Source organism: Mustela nigripes, chromosome X, assembly GCF_022355385.1.
Source record: "Mustela nigripes isolate SB6536 chromosome X, MUSNIG.SB6536, whole genome shotgun sequence".
Lineage (NCBI taxonomy): Eukaryota > Metazoa > Chordata > Mammalia > Carnivora > Mustelidae > Mustela > Mustela nigripes.
This window is the reverse complement of record NC_081575.1, coordinates 68,272,119-68,287,305: the sequence shown is the minus strand read 5'-3', so window position 1 is coordinate 68,287,305 and position 15,187 is coordinate 68,272,119. Positions and strand designations below refer to the sequence as shown.

The 15,187-nt window shown below is 41.1% G+C and overlaps 1 non-coding gene across 1 annotated transcript; it reads left to right on the top strand.

Annotated features, from left to right (window-relative positions):
* The first annotated feature begins 558 nt into the window (after positions 1–558).
* LOC132007926 (U6 spliceosomal RNA) lies at positions 559–667 on the top strand. The gene has a single exon (XR_009401479.1). It is a non-coding gene; the product is annotated as a U6 spliceosomal RNA (small nuclear RNA).
* The last annotated feature ends 14,520 nt before the right edge of the window (positions 668–15,187 follow it).

Sequence of the window (15,187 nt, the reverse complement as noted above, 5' to 3'; positions counted from 1 at the left end):
GTGTTAACGGTTCCTCAAAATGTTAATCATATAGTAACCATATATGACCCAAAAAGTAGAAACGACTCTAAAATGTCCATCAACTGATAAAGGAGATAAGGTACTGTGAAACTGAATAAAAGAAACCTCGTTTAAAATGCAGCATGTGGGGCACCTGGGTGGCTCAGTGGGTTAAAGCCTCTGCCTTCGGCTCAGGTCATGATCCCAGGGTCCTGGGATCGAGCCCCATGTCGGGCTCTCTGCTCAGCTGGGAGCCTGCTTCCTCCTCTCTCTCTGCCTGCTTCTCTGCCTACTTGTGATCTCCGTCTGTCAAATAAATAAATAAAATCTTTAAAAAAATGCAGTCATGGGGCGCCTGGGTGGCTCAGTGGGTTAAGCCGCTGCCTTCGGCTCAGGTCATGATCTCAGGGTCCTGGGATCGAGTCCCGCATCGGGCTCTCTGCTCAGCAGGGAGCCTGCTTCCTCCTCTCTCTCTCTCTGCCTGCCTCTCTGTCTACTTGTGATCTCTCTCTGTCAAATAAATAAATAAAATCTTTAAAAAAAAAAATGCAGTCATGTGTACTCGCTTGGGCAGCACATATACTAAAACTTGGAACGACACAGAGAAGATTAGCACCGGCTGCTGTTCAAGGATGACCCGCAAATTCATGAAGCATTCCATACTTTATTTTTTAAAAATGAAATGAAATAAAAAGCTGCCAGAAAGCCAGAAGGGGGAGCTCTCATGCCATGCCACTCCCTGTACCCCTTTGCAGACCCAAGGGTAAGAAACTTCCTTTACCCTCCCAGCGGGATGGAGGAAGATTTTCTTTTTGCCCAGCAATGGCCCAGGCAATGAGAGACTACCGCAACTCAACCAGTGAAAAGCCACTATGCTTCAAACTCCCAGTTTACTCCAATGGACTTTTTGTTTATAACAGCCCCTTCCCAACACCCCCCTTTTCTCTACAACAAAGCAGTCCTCTCTTGTTCTCCCATCTTGCCTATGGCAAGAGCTGGATTGCCCTGAAATGCAATTCCTCTGCTACTCTCAACTAAACCCCTTCGCTGGTACAATAACTGACTATTTTACTTTCAAGGTCGACCGTGCATTTGTACAATGGAATACTAATCAGTCATAAAAAGGAATGAACTAGGTACTGATAGATGCTCTGACATGGATGAACCTTAAAAACACTATGCTAAGTGAAAGAAGCAGGGCAAAAAGTCGCATATTGTATCATTCCATTTATATGAACTATCCAGAGTGGGCAAATCCACAGAAAGTAGATTATTGGGTGCTGGGGGCCAAGTGGAAGGAGAAGTGGAAAGTGACTGCTCACCAGTACGGAGTTCCTTTTTGGTAAGAAACAAATGTTCTGGAATTAGATAATGGTCACAGTTCCATAACCTTGTGAACATACTAAAAAATACTGAGTTATATACTTTAAAATGGTGGGCTTTATGGTATGTGAATTATATCTCAATTAAAAAAAACTAATGCTAAATGAAAGCATCCAGATGGAAAAGGCTATATAATATATGATTCCACTCATATGAAATCTCTAGAAAATATAAGTCAATAGAGACATAAAGAAGATTAGCTGTTGCTTAGAGCTAGGGGTGGGAAAGGGGAATGACTGAAAAGGTATAAGAGATCTCATAGCCTGATGGAAACATTCTAAAATTGGATTGTGGTCATGGTTGCACAATTATATAAATGTATTTAAAAAATCACTGAATCGTATACCTTTATGCTATGTAAATTATACCTCAATAAAGCTGTTGATAAAAAAAGAAAATATAAATAAACTAGAGCTTCTTAGGGAAATGGCAGGTCTGGGGCAAGAACTATACATGTAAGCTTTGTGCCAGAAATCAAGCAAATATGGAACCCTAATGAATAATGTCAGAGGAATATAAGCAGCAAAGTTCTGGTAAAATAAAGGATGATTCAAGCATTAACAAGAATAATGAATTCAATCAGTTGAAACCCACTGAACACATTAAAAAAATGAGTTCACAATGATAGAGAAAAAAACACAATTCATTAGATATCACTGAAAATAACTAGGGCACCAACTCTTTATTCTGAAAATTGTCAATCAAGTCCAAGATCAAGAATTAAGCATTTCTCACTGCCTTCCCTTTAAAGGTAATCCTACAGCCATAGTTGAGGACAGAAAGTTTACTTTCAGAAACTAATTAATATAGAAGATAAAATTAGGAAATCACCATTTTGAAACTCTTAGTAAAATAATTAATTTTGCCAATCATCGTCGATAGATTTGACCATTAGATAAAACATCATAATGAAGGAATCAGGTATCACCTATGCGTTAATAGACCTGTGCCTCCAGATGTGATTCAAAGTGAATTACACAGCAACCTCTGTGAAGTATTCTTGACAAAAAAAAGTTTAGTTTGAGTATCATCAAACTTCTAAAGCTAACGTCCATTATAGACAAATATGGAGTACAGAGGAACAAAGTAAATGACAGAATAAGAAAGCAAACAGACAGGGGCGCCTGGGTGGCTCAGTGGGTTAAGGCCTCTGCCTTTAGCTCAGGTTATGATCCCAGGGTCCTGGGATAGAGCCCCACATCTGGCTCTCTGCTCAGCAGGGAGCCTGCTTCCTCCACTCTCTCTGCCTTCCTCTCTGCCTACTTGTGATCTCTGCCTGCAAATAAAAAAATAAAATCCTAAAAAAAAAAAAAAAAGAAAGCAAACAGACAAATCCACAATGTAGGATTTTCTATAGGAAAACTGACCCACTTTCTGCAATAAGCCAATGGCTTGAAAAAAACAAGTGAGGTACAGACTGCTTTAGATTAAGAAAGACTTAAGAGGGGTGCCTGGGTGGCTCAGTGGGTTAAAGCCTCTGCCTTTCAGCTGGGGTCATGATCTCAGGGTCCAGGGATCAAGCCCCCGCATCGGGCTCTCTGCTCAACAGGGAGTCTGCTTCCCCCTTTCTCTCTGCCTACTTGTGATTTCTGTCTGTCAAATAAATAAATAAAATCTTTAAAAAAAAGAAAGACTTAAGAGATAATAACTATCTTACATAACTGAAACTTTGTACCCCTTGACTAACTTTTCCCACCTTCCTCCTCTCCCCTTTGACTGTGGAGAATATTTCATAAGTCTATCAAATCACCAAGTTACACATCTTAAATACATACAAGTCTGAATTGTCAATTATAGTTTGTTTCAGTTCATCCAGGCTGCTATACCAAAATACCACACATTAGGTGGCTTATAAACAACGGAAATTTATGTCTCTGAATTCTAGAGGCAGGGAATTCTAAGATCAGAGCATTGGCAAATTAAGAATCTGCTGAAAGCCTGCTTCTGGCTCATAGATAACTCTCCCTCTCTTTTTTTTTTTATTTTTATTTATTTATTTTTTAATTTTTTATTTTTGATAAACATATATTTTTATCCCCAGGGGTACAGGTCTGTGAATCACCAGGTTTACACACTTCACAGCACTCACCAAATCACATACCCTCCCCAATGTCCATAATCCCACCCCCTTCTCCCAAACCCCCTGCCCCCGGCAACCCTCAGTTTGTTTTGTGAGATTAAGAGTCACTTATGGTTTCCCTAAGATTTTACTTACTTATTTGAGAGAGGGCGAGAGAGATCACAGAGATTGAGGGAGAAGCAGACTTGCCGCTGAGTGGAGAGCCCAATGTGGGGCTCGATCCCAGGACCCCGAAATCATGACCTGAGCCAAAGGCAGATGCTTAACTGACTGAACCACCCAAGTGTCCTGACTCTCTTTTTGCTGTGTTCTCACATGGTGAAATGGGTGAGGCATTTTTCTGGGGTCTCTTTTAAAAAAGCATTAATCCCATTCATCAGGGCTCCATTCTCATGATCTAATCCCCTCCCCAAACCCCCACCTCTTTTTACCATTACGGGGGGGGGGGAGGCTAGATTTCAACATATGTTCAACATAAACATTTAAGTCTATAGCAACCTCAATAAAGCTGGGGAATAAATGAGATCATAACCAAATGTAATGGATGGACCTTGTTTGGATTCTTATATGAAAAAAAAAAACCCAACTTTTGGACTATTTTTAAAGATAATCTGGTAACTTTTATAATGGGGTATTTTTATAATAGGGTATTAGATTCTATTAAGGCATTATTAACTGTTTTATTTGTTTATGTGACAGAGAGAGACACAGCAAGAGGAGTGGGAGAGAGAAGAGCAGGCTCCCTACTGAGCAGGACCCTGGGATCATGACCTGAGCTAAAGGCAGATGCTTAATGGCTGAGCCACCAAGGTGCCCCAGGAATTATTAATTTTGTAAGATAGCATGACAGCATGGTTATACAAGAAAATGTCTACCTTTGAGACATGCCTATGAAATGAGCAGGGATGAAATAACGTGATGCCTGGGATTGGCTTTAAAATACTTCAGCAAGGGCGCTTGGGTGGCTCAGTCATTGAGCATCTGTTTTCAGCTTGGGTCGTGATCCCGGGGTCCTGGGATCTAGCCCCGCATCGGGCTCCCTGTTCGGCTGGAGGCCTGTTTCTCCCTCTCCCACTCCCCGTGCTTGTGTTCCCTCTCTCCCTGTGTTTCTAAATAAATAAATAAATAAATAAATACTTCAGCAATTTTTTTTTTTAGATTTTATTTATTTCAGAGAGAGAGAGACAGAGAGAGAGCAGGGGGGAGGGGCAGGGGAGAGGGAGAAGCAGATTCCCCACTGAGCAGGGAGCCTGTCGCAGGGCTGGATCCCAGGACTCCGAGATTATGACCTGAGCCAAAGGCAGATGCCTAACCGACTGAGCCACACAGGTGCTCCCAGCAAATTTTTAAAAAAGAAAGAAAGGACAGAAAAAGAGAAAAAAGAGATAGCTGAAACACGATCAGCTAAATCTTAATAGTTATTGAATGTGGTTAATGGGTATATGAGGATTCATTTTCAGTATCTGCTTTACTTATAAGTACATTTGAAAACACTTAATAATCTTTTAAAGATTTTATTTATTTATTTGACAGAAAGAGAGAGAGAGACAGAGCAAAAGAGGGGAATACAAGCAGGGGGAGGGGGGAATGGAAGAGGGAGAGGGAGAAGCAGACTTCCCACTGAACAGGAAGCTTGTAGCAGGGCTCAATTCCAGAACCTGGAGGGCGGGGATCAAGACCTGAGCTGAAGGCAAGCTCTTAACAACCAAGCTGCCCAGGCGCCCCTGAGAAGAGCCCTCTGATTCTAACGCAGGTCTCTTCTGTGAGGCCTTTCTTGACCTCCAATATTTAGTCTTCTTTGGTTTTTTTTTAACCTTTTTTTTTTTAAATATTTTATTTATTTATCAGAGAGAGAGAGCTAGCACAGGCAGACAGAGGCAGAGGGAGAAGCAGGCTCCCCACCGAGCAAGGAGCCCGATGCGGGACTCAATCCCAGGACGCTGGGATTAGGACCCGAACCGAAGGCAGCTGCTCAACCAACTGAGCCACCCGGGCATCCCAGTCTTCTTTGGTTTTTTGAACCTTATTCTCCTAGCATATATGGTCTGGGTTCTGACTGGCAACATTTAGAGTCTTTGCTTAGGTTTGAACTCCAGTTCCCCGGAACCCTGTTACTGGGATTCCTAGAGCCTTAATATGAGTCCTTCCGTGCTCTCGCTGCTCTCTTTCCCACAGACACCTCACACCTCGGAGTCACTGCCACAGGGCACAACACTTGAAGAGGCACTCCCTCTCCGGTTCAAGCAAGTGTTAGATGGGCACCACAGGCCCCTCATTTGTCTCACCCTAGTTCTGGCCCTGGTCCCTCCTCAGACCTTACAGTCCTAGCATTAAAGTCCTTTCTTTTACCACCTTACCTTTTAGCACCCTCAGCTCTGTTTCATTCACTCACATCCACCTAAGTCCCCTTTCATGCTCAGCATACTGGAAAATGTAACTGTCTCCATTTGCAAGTGGAAAATTGGCTCTGGTTGTGGGCCCTGGTTGCTAAGTATAAAAGCAGCGCTGATGTTACACCCATCACAGATGTGGAAATAGCTAAATTTTTCAGTGAAATTAGACTGAAGAACAAGTACCCTCAAATCCTAAAAGCTCTTGAAAGCACTCAGCACATCCCTTCAAACCACCATTAAGCATCCACCTACCTTTTCTTCCTCTAATCAAGACTGCCTTTCTCTCAAGTACTAGCACTTACATTAAGATTTAAAAACTTATTCGGTTGAAAAAAATTATTCAATTGTATTTTAATAGCTAATATCACAAAAAAATCATCTCATTGCTGATGTGTAGTGTTTCATTTTTGCTGTGGGTTAAACAGGCTTTCCTCTGCTATTTGGAACTATAACTACCACTTATAAATGGTTTCTCTGGTAAAATTGTCCTAAACTCCAAATTGCTAATTTAAATAAACTTAAAACACATGATGACAAAAGAACTAAACATTTACCTTTCCAATCATGTACAAGCTGTATTTTACAGTACCAAATAGATTTAGTCAATAAGGAAAATCCTTTACAAGAGAATTCCAGCTAATGGCTGTAGAAGGGATTACAAGACTAGAAAAATCACCAGTTTGAAACCCCATATGAAAGAGCTGATTCGGGGCACCTGGTGGCTCAGTCCTTATGCGTCTGCCTTCAGCTCAGGTCATGATCCCAGGGTCCTGGGATGGAGACCTGTGTTGGACGCCCTGCTCAGCAGGAAGCCTGTTTCTCGCTCTCCCACTCCCCCTGCTTGTGTTCCCTCTCTTGCTGTGTCTCTCTCTGTCAAATAAATAAATAAAATCTTTAAGAAAAGAAAAGAAAAGAGCTGATTCAAATGTGATCATCAATGGATGCTAAAACCAATAGAAGAAAGACAAATAAGGAAGGAAATTTACAATGTAAGAACTCAGAGGTTACCAAGCTGCACTCACCAATTACAACATCATTAAAAGTGGAATGACCAGACATTGGAATAGCAATGTGTGAAGGTTTGAATTCAAATGGAAAAGAGTACAGCATTCTCCAAGAATGGAAAACAGAGTTTAGAATGACTGAGATACAGAGTTTAAGTAAATGGAGCTGAGGCAGGAGCAAGACGTAAGGCCTTGTAAGCTATGCAAAGAAATTTGAACTTTCTCTTAATGGGACTAGGAAGTCACTGAAGGGCGTGTTTTATTTATTTTTTAATAATTTAAAAATTTTTTATGGGGCACCTGGGTGGCTCAGTGGGTTAAAGCCTCTGCCTTCAGGCTCAGGTCATGATCCCAGGGTCCTGGGATCCAGCCCCTCGTCGTCGGGGTCTCTGCTCGGCAGGGAGCCTGCTTCCTCCTCTCTCTCTCTCTCTCTGCCTGCCTCTCTGCCTACTTGTGATCTCTGTCTGTCAAATAAATAAATAAAATCTTTTTAAAAAAACAAATAAATAAAAATAAAAATTTTTTCATAAACATATAATGTATTATTAGCCCCAGGGGTACAGGTCTGTGAATCGCCAGGTTTACACACTTCACAGCACTCACCATAGCACATACCCTCCCCAATGTCCATAACCCAACCCCCCCTCCCAACTCCCCACCCCCGGCAACCCTCAGTTTATTTTGTGAGATTAAGAGTCTCTTAAGGTTTGTATCCCTCCCGATCCCATCTTGTTTCATTTCTTCTTTTCCTACCCCCAGCCCCCCCACATTGCATCTCCACTTCCTCATATCAGGGAGATCATATGATAGTTGTCTTTCTCTGACTGACTTATTTCACTAAGCATAGTATGAAGGGTGTGCTTTAGAAAGTATTTCCTGGCTGTAGTATGGAGAATGATTTGGGGGTAGGAGAGAGTGGGGTGGGTAGATGAATTAGGAGACAGTGCAATCATTCAGGTGAGAGGTGACGCTGGTCTGGGTTAGGGTAGTGGCAGTAGGAGTACAAAGAAGTATATGGATTCAATGCATATTTAGCAAATGGTCCCAAAAGGATTTGATGGTAGAATAACTACAGGGAGGGCGATATGAAGGCTTCAGGCTTGGGCAACTGAGTTGACATTGGTGCCATTCAGTAAGATTAAAAAAAAAAAAAAAACAGGAGGCACAAGATTAGAGGGGGGGGGAGAATGAGCTCACTATGGGAAATGGTGAGTCTGAGGTTCCTATGTAAATAGGCAGATACATACAGAGTCCAAAGCTCAGGAGAGAGGTCTGGATCAGACATACATTTGTGTGAGGAGATGTATTGTACAATCAGTTGAAGCCATGAGAATGCGTAAGATGACCCTAATAAAAAACAATAAAACATAACACATGTCCCTGGAGCCCCTTCTCTTCCACCCCTTGCAATCCCAGGCCAACAGCAGAAGAGAAGCCACATCACTGAATTCAAGCATAGGAGGTGAGGGCCCACAGCCAGCACAGGCCCGCAGGAGGTCAGCCTGTATGAAGGGGAAGAAGAGGAGATAACAGGCACTGAAGGAGAATATGAATTTGTAGAGAGCACTTGGGGCACTGGCGTGGCTCAGTGAGTTGAGCATCTGACTCTCAGTTTTGGTGCGGGTCATGATTTCATGAATCGTGGGACCGAGCCCTGCACTGGGCTCCGCACTAAGTGTGAAGTCTGCTGAAAGATTCTCTTCCTCCACACCTTCCCTCACTCACACATGCTCTCTCTCTCTCAAATAAAATAAATCTTTGAAAAAATCATAGAGCATTCATCCGTGCTGTCCAATTAACCCTTTACTATATTGTCTTGTGTTGAACTATTCTTCAGGAAATGCCTCACACGCATGTCTAATCTTCTCAGTAAAACTGTAAGCTCCTCATGAAGTTTTTGAAAAAAATGCTTTTCTATCCCTCACTATATGTACAGAAGTCAAGGGGGCTGTTTAAGATCAGGAGGCTTAGTTGTTGACTACAGAAAAACAACCTCTTAGGTAGTCAGTATCTTTGCGGTTAAGCATCACAACCGTCAAGGGTATTCAAACTAGCCAATCTGATGATTAGCTGGATTATATGCCAATGTATTGATTTACAAAGGGAAATAAGTTTATCTCAAAGACCAGGACAGGATAATCTGTACAGGGAAGTCTCTCTAGGGGAGAAGGCATATTCAGTGGGCCAGACTATATATTAAAATGTTGATATGGGGTGCCTGGGTGGCTCAGTCAGTTAAGTGTCTGCCTTCAGCTCAGGTCATGATCCCAGGGTCCTGGGATCCAGCCTGGTGTCAGGCTCCCTGCTCAGCAGGAACCGCGCTTCTCCCTCTTCCTCTGCCCCTGCTCATTGCTTGTACGTGCGCGCGCGCTCTCTCTCAAATAAATAAATAAAAATATAAAAAAACAAAAACCAGGTTGGGTGCCTGGGTAGCTCAGTTGGTTGAGCGACTGCCTTTAGCTCAGGTTATGATCCTGGGGTCCTGGGATCAAGTCCTGCACCGGGTTCTCTGCTCGGTGGGGGTCTGTTTCTCTCTCTGACCTTTCCCCTCTCATGCTCACTCGCTCTCATTCTCTCACTCTCTCAAATAAATAAATAAAATCTTTTTAAAAAAGGTTATTTTTTTTAAAGAAAGAGAGCATGCACAGGTAGAGGTGGGGGAGGGACAGAAGGAAAGGGTGAGAGAGAATCCTAAACAGGCTCCACACCCAGCATGGACTCAATCTCACAACCCTGAGATCACAACCTGAGCCAAAATCGAGTTAGACCCTTCACTGACTGAGCCACCTACTTGCCCATGAGTACCTCTTTTAAAACAAGAGGAGTTTATATCCATAAAGGATATATGCCCACTAAATTATACAAACCTGATAAACTGTCTTTCTCTACTCAAGATATTTCTATAAAAAGCCCACCTAACTAGAATGGGAGATGATAGAATTGGTGAAATGAAACTTATTCTTACTTGTAATGTTTTAATATTTTTAAGAAGGAGAAATATTCACATATTACCTAAAAACATTAAAATAAAAATAAAAATATTTAAAATAAACAACAAAAAGGACACCCAGAAAAGGCTAAAGAAGCAACACATCATTCTTTCCCTTTCCAGGCTCCTTACAGATAATAACCCTTCACCCCTCACTATCTCCAACGGAGAAGTTATAAAGCCGTTGAATAAATTAGGATTTCTTTGCAGTATTACATTTCATTCTCTTCTTCTTGAGACTACACTCTCTGGTCTTTGATGAAAACTTAAAAAATAACCTAGTCTCATTAAAAGAAAACTTAGAAGCTTCTCCTTAGGGTAGGTTAATTCTGTACATATATGCTTTCCAATAGCTACCTTTATCCACTACATTTAATTTTACTTTGTTTTAAGACAACGACCTTTTCCAATCCTTATTTGCAATTCTGAGAACACCTTTCTATAAGGCACCTTTCTTCCCTTTAATAAGTTGTATAAGTATTTGCTGACTCTGATATAGCAGATTTAAAAAGAAGGGTGCATTAATAGGAGGTTTTGTCAGACAGATTTTTGAAGCTTGAACTAGTTGACCCCTAAAGTCCCTTAGATTCAATGAAGGTTCTGTGATTAAGGTAGAATAGTCTAGGGTCTTTGAAACATTTTTCTTTGCCCTGCACCAAGGAGGATATAGACTGAGCAAGACTGGCCAATTTCCAATCAAGAATAAGTTTGGACTTTGTGAAAGACCTCCATCTTACAATAAACAAGCCTTTCTATGATCTTGAAGCTCTAACCCTATGAAAAAACTAGCCATTGGATCTATTTTTTTGTATTGTGACAGGTCTGTTTATTCAGATCCTATGTACAACAGCAGCTGAAGGCAGATGAATAGCAGCCACCTTTATCTGGTGGATTGACTTAAACATGAGAGAAAGTCTCAAGTCAGGCTGAAAAGATTTGAGCTCTACCCTCCTTTTTAAAAAAAAAAATGAGGATAACTATTTTTAAAAAGATTTTATTTATTTATTTGAGAGAAAGAGAGAGAGAGAACATAAGCAGGGGGAGTGGCAGAGGGAGAAGCAGGCTCCCCACTGAGCAGGGAGCCTGACTTGGGGCTCAACCCCAGGATCCTGGGATCATGACCTGAATCAAAGGCAGATGACCAACAAACTGAGCCACCCAAGTGCCCTACCCTGCCCTTCTTGAAATTTTTATATAGTTACTCGTATGAAGACACTAATAGCATACTAATCAAATTTGCAAATGACCAACTAGAAATGATACACAGTATACTGGATGGCATTCAAGATTCAAAGTGGGCTTGAAAAGCAGGAATAATAGGCTAAATTTAACAAATCAAAATGAAAAAGATCAAGACTTGTACCAGGTCCTAAACACAACTGTGAAAGTACCAAGTGGATGAACAAAGCCACAGAGTTAAAGTCTTATAGATTTCAACTAACTATAGGCTCAACATAACTCATACTCAACACTCAACAGAGTGATTGGTATAGCTGTCAAAAAAAAAAAGAAAAAAAGCAACTTGGGGCACCTGGGTGGCTCAGTGGGTTAAGCCTCTGCCTTCAGCTTGGGTCATGGTCCCAGGCCCTGGGATCAAGCCCCATGTCAGGCTCTCTGCTCAGTGGGGAGCCTGCTCCCTGCCCCCCCCACCTGCCTCTCTGCCTACTTGTGGTCCTTCTCCTCCTCTGTCCAATAAGTAAATAAAATCTTTTTTAAAAAAGTAACTTAGGGGCACCTAGGTGGCTCAGTGGGTTAAGCCTCTGCCTTCGGCTCAGGTCATGATCCCAGGGTCCTGGGATCGAGTCCCACATCAGGCTCTCTGCTCTGCAGGGAGCCTGCTTCCTCCTCTCTCTCTGCCTGCCTCTCTGCCTACTTGTGATCTCTGTCAGATAAATAAAGAAAAAATCTAAAAAAAAAAAAAAGTAATTTAATCTTGGCCTGCATGAGTGGTAGTATAGGGTCTAGAACAAAGAAAGTTATTGACCCACTCCTCTATATTGATCAGAACACACATATCTGACATAGTACTTTCATTCTAGATGCTAGTCTTTAAAGAGAGATATTAATGAACTGAAGTGTGAACAGAACAGAAGAACCAGAATGATGAGTAGACCTTAAAACTGTACAGGAGAATAATGGCAGGATATTCAGCACAGAGAAAGCAAGACTTAGCAGAGGAAACCAATGACTACTGTTTTCAAATATAAAAGACTGTTAAACATTAGAGCTGACTAGCAATGACAGGGACAGCCTCTGGAGCAATTTCCTCAAATAATGAAGTGTTCAAGCACAGTCCTAGATAATCACTTGGTAGGGTTATAGAAAGCAATTCAAAAGCCTAGGATAATTCTGAAGTCTCTCTGCTAACAACAACAAACAACAATAACAAAACCCCAAAAGTTAAGATACTCTAGTAACAACCTAGCACCCAGATCTTGGTTTCTAAATATCATTCGTCACTTAAGAGAGCCAGGGCTCCTTAAAGAAATAGCCAATTCCAGGGGCACCTGGGTGGCTTAGTGGGTTAAAGCCTCTGCCTTCGGCTTAGGTCATGATCCCAGGGTCCTGGGATCAAGTCCCACATTGGGCTCTCTGCTCAGCAGGGAGCCTGCTTCCCTTCCTCTCTCTGCCTGCCTTTCTGCCTACTTGTGATCTCTGTCTTTCAAATAAATAAATAAAATCTTAAAAAAAAAAGAAATAGTCAATTCCAGGGCTGGGGCAGGAAAATATAAGATAAGCCTGAGATAGTCCTGCTATCTCAGAAAGTAAAGAAGTGCTAAAGAGTGGTGGGGACATGCCAATGGACACAAATCAGCTTATGGGGCTCGCACTGGTCACATTTAAGCATCAAACTGAACAATAACAGTAAAACATAGACCAGACACTAAATAAGAATCCATGTGTTCATACTGATCAAATCAAATTAAAGGGAAAGTTCTTCTTTATAGTAGAATGCCATCTCATAACTAATAAATGTGGAACTAGAGGTGTATTTTAAAAGTCACCATTGTTCACATATCATAGTAAACAACTAAGCAATTATCAATGAATGTTAAAAACTCCTAAGTGAAAGTTTGATGAAAAACAAGAAGACAATGGATTCCACCACAAATTGCGTATTAATTACAAAGGGGAAAGTAGCAAATTTGCAATGGAGAAAACTGGCAGAGTCACTTCAACCAAACAGACAGCTAACCGTACTGATTATGGGGTAAACTGATATCATGTACTTCCTGTTGTAATGCACTAAAAACACCCTCACCTCTGTGATATTCCAACAAAAATGCATAATCTGAGGCTAACTATAAGCAAACATTAGATAAACCCAAAATAGAGAACATTCTACAAAATAACTGGACAGTCCTCTTCAAAAATGCCAACATCATGAAAGGAAAAAAAAGAAAGACTGAGGCACTATTCCAGATTAAAGGAGACTAATGTGATGTGACAAATAAATTCAATGTATATCCTGGATTTTATTCCATACCAGGAAAAAAATTGCTAAAAAAGGACATCATTGGGACAAGAGGTAAAATCTGAATATGGAAAGTAATAGTATTGTATCAATGATAATTTTTCTGATTTTGATCATTATATTGCATTTTTTTAAAAAGATTTTGTTTATTTATTAGAGAAAGAGAGCACAAGCAGAAAGAGCAGCAAGGATCAAGTCCCACACTGGGCTCCTTGCTCAGTTGGAAGCCTGCTTCTTTCTCTACCTCTGCCTGCCTGTGTGCACTTGCTCTATCTCTCTCCGCCTCTCCCTGACAAATAAATAAATAAAATCTTTAAAAAAAAAGAATACAGAGGGGCACCTGGGTGGCTCAGTAGGTTAAAGCCCCTGCCTTCGGCTCGGGTCGTGATCCCAGGGTCCTAGGATCGAGCCTCACATAGGGCTCTCTGCTCAGTGGGGAGCCTGCTTCCTCCTCTCTCTCTGCCTGCCTCTCTGCCTACTTGTAATCTCTGCCTGTCAAATAAATAAATCAAATCTTTAAAAAAAAAAAGAATACAGAAAGTGTAACCATAAAAGAAAAAATAAGGGGGCACCTGGGTGGCTCAGTGGGTTAAGGCCTCTGCTTTCAGCTCAGGTCATGACCCCGGGGTCCTGAGATCGAGCCCCGCATCAGGCTCTCGGCTCCACGGGGAGCCTGCTTCCTCTCTCTCTGCCTGCCTCTCTGCCTACTTGTGATCTCTGTCTGTCAAATGAATAAATAAAATCTTTTAAAAAAATAAGTTAATTTCACCAAATTAAAAAAGCTGTTCATCAAAAATCACCATTAAGAATGCTAAGGATGGGGCGCCTGGGTGGCTCAGTTGCTGGGCATCTGCCTTCAGCTCAGGTCATGATCCCAGGGTTCTGGGATCGAGTCTCACATCGGGCTCCCTGCTTGGTGGGGAGTCTGCTTCTCCCTCTCCCTCTGCCTGCTGCTTCCCTTACATGTGAGCATTCTCTCTGTCAAATAAATAAATAAAATATTAAAAAAAGAATGCTGAGGATGAAAAAAGATTAATACCCCAAATTGGCAAGTATACGGGGAAAATATAGTTTCACACCTTATTGGAAAGAGTATAAATTAGTAGAATCTAGGAGGTTATTTGACTGTGTTATTAAAATTCTAAATGTGCATACCATTTACCATAGCAATACCTTTCTAAAAATGTATCCTACAGAAATAATCACAGAGGCACATAGCTATGTGTACAAATAACATAGTAGTATTTGTGATAAACATTAGAACAAACTAAATGCCTATTGATAGGTTTGGCAAAATAAACGATGGGCCATGCATACAATGGAACACTATGCAGCTGTTAAAGTGAGTTAGTTGGCATAGAATCAGAATGAATGGTGGTTACCAGAGACTGGGAGATGAGGGAAAAGAGAGATACTGATTAAAGGATATAGACTCTCAGATTACATCATTACAAGACGAATAGGTTCTGGAAACCTAACATTCAGCATGGCAAATGTAGTTAATAATGTATTAAACACTTGAAATTTACTAAGAGAGTAGATCTCCAGTGTTCTCACCACACACAAAAAGGTAATTAACTATACATTAATTAATTTAATTGTGGTAATCATTTCACAATGTATACAGATGTCAAACATCACATCGTATACCTTAAATATATACATGTTTTATTTTTCAAAACAGATAAATAAAAGTATTTTTAAATGAATGGCTTAAGAACCCAAGTAGCCAAAACAATCTTGAGAAAGGAGAAAAAATCTAGAGGCATTACACTTCCTGATTTCAAACTATGTCATAAAGCTATAGCAATCAAAACAGTATGGTATTGGCATAAAAACAAACACAAAGATCAATGGAACAGA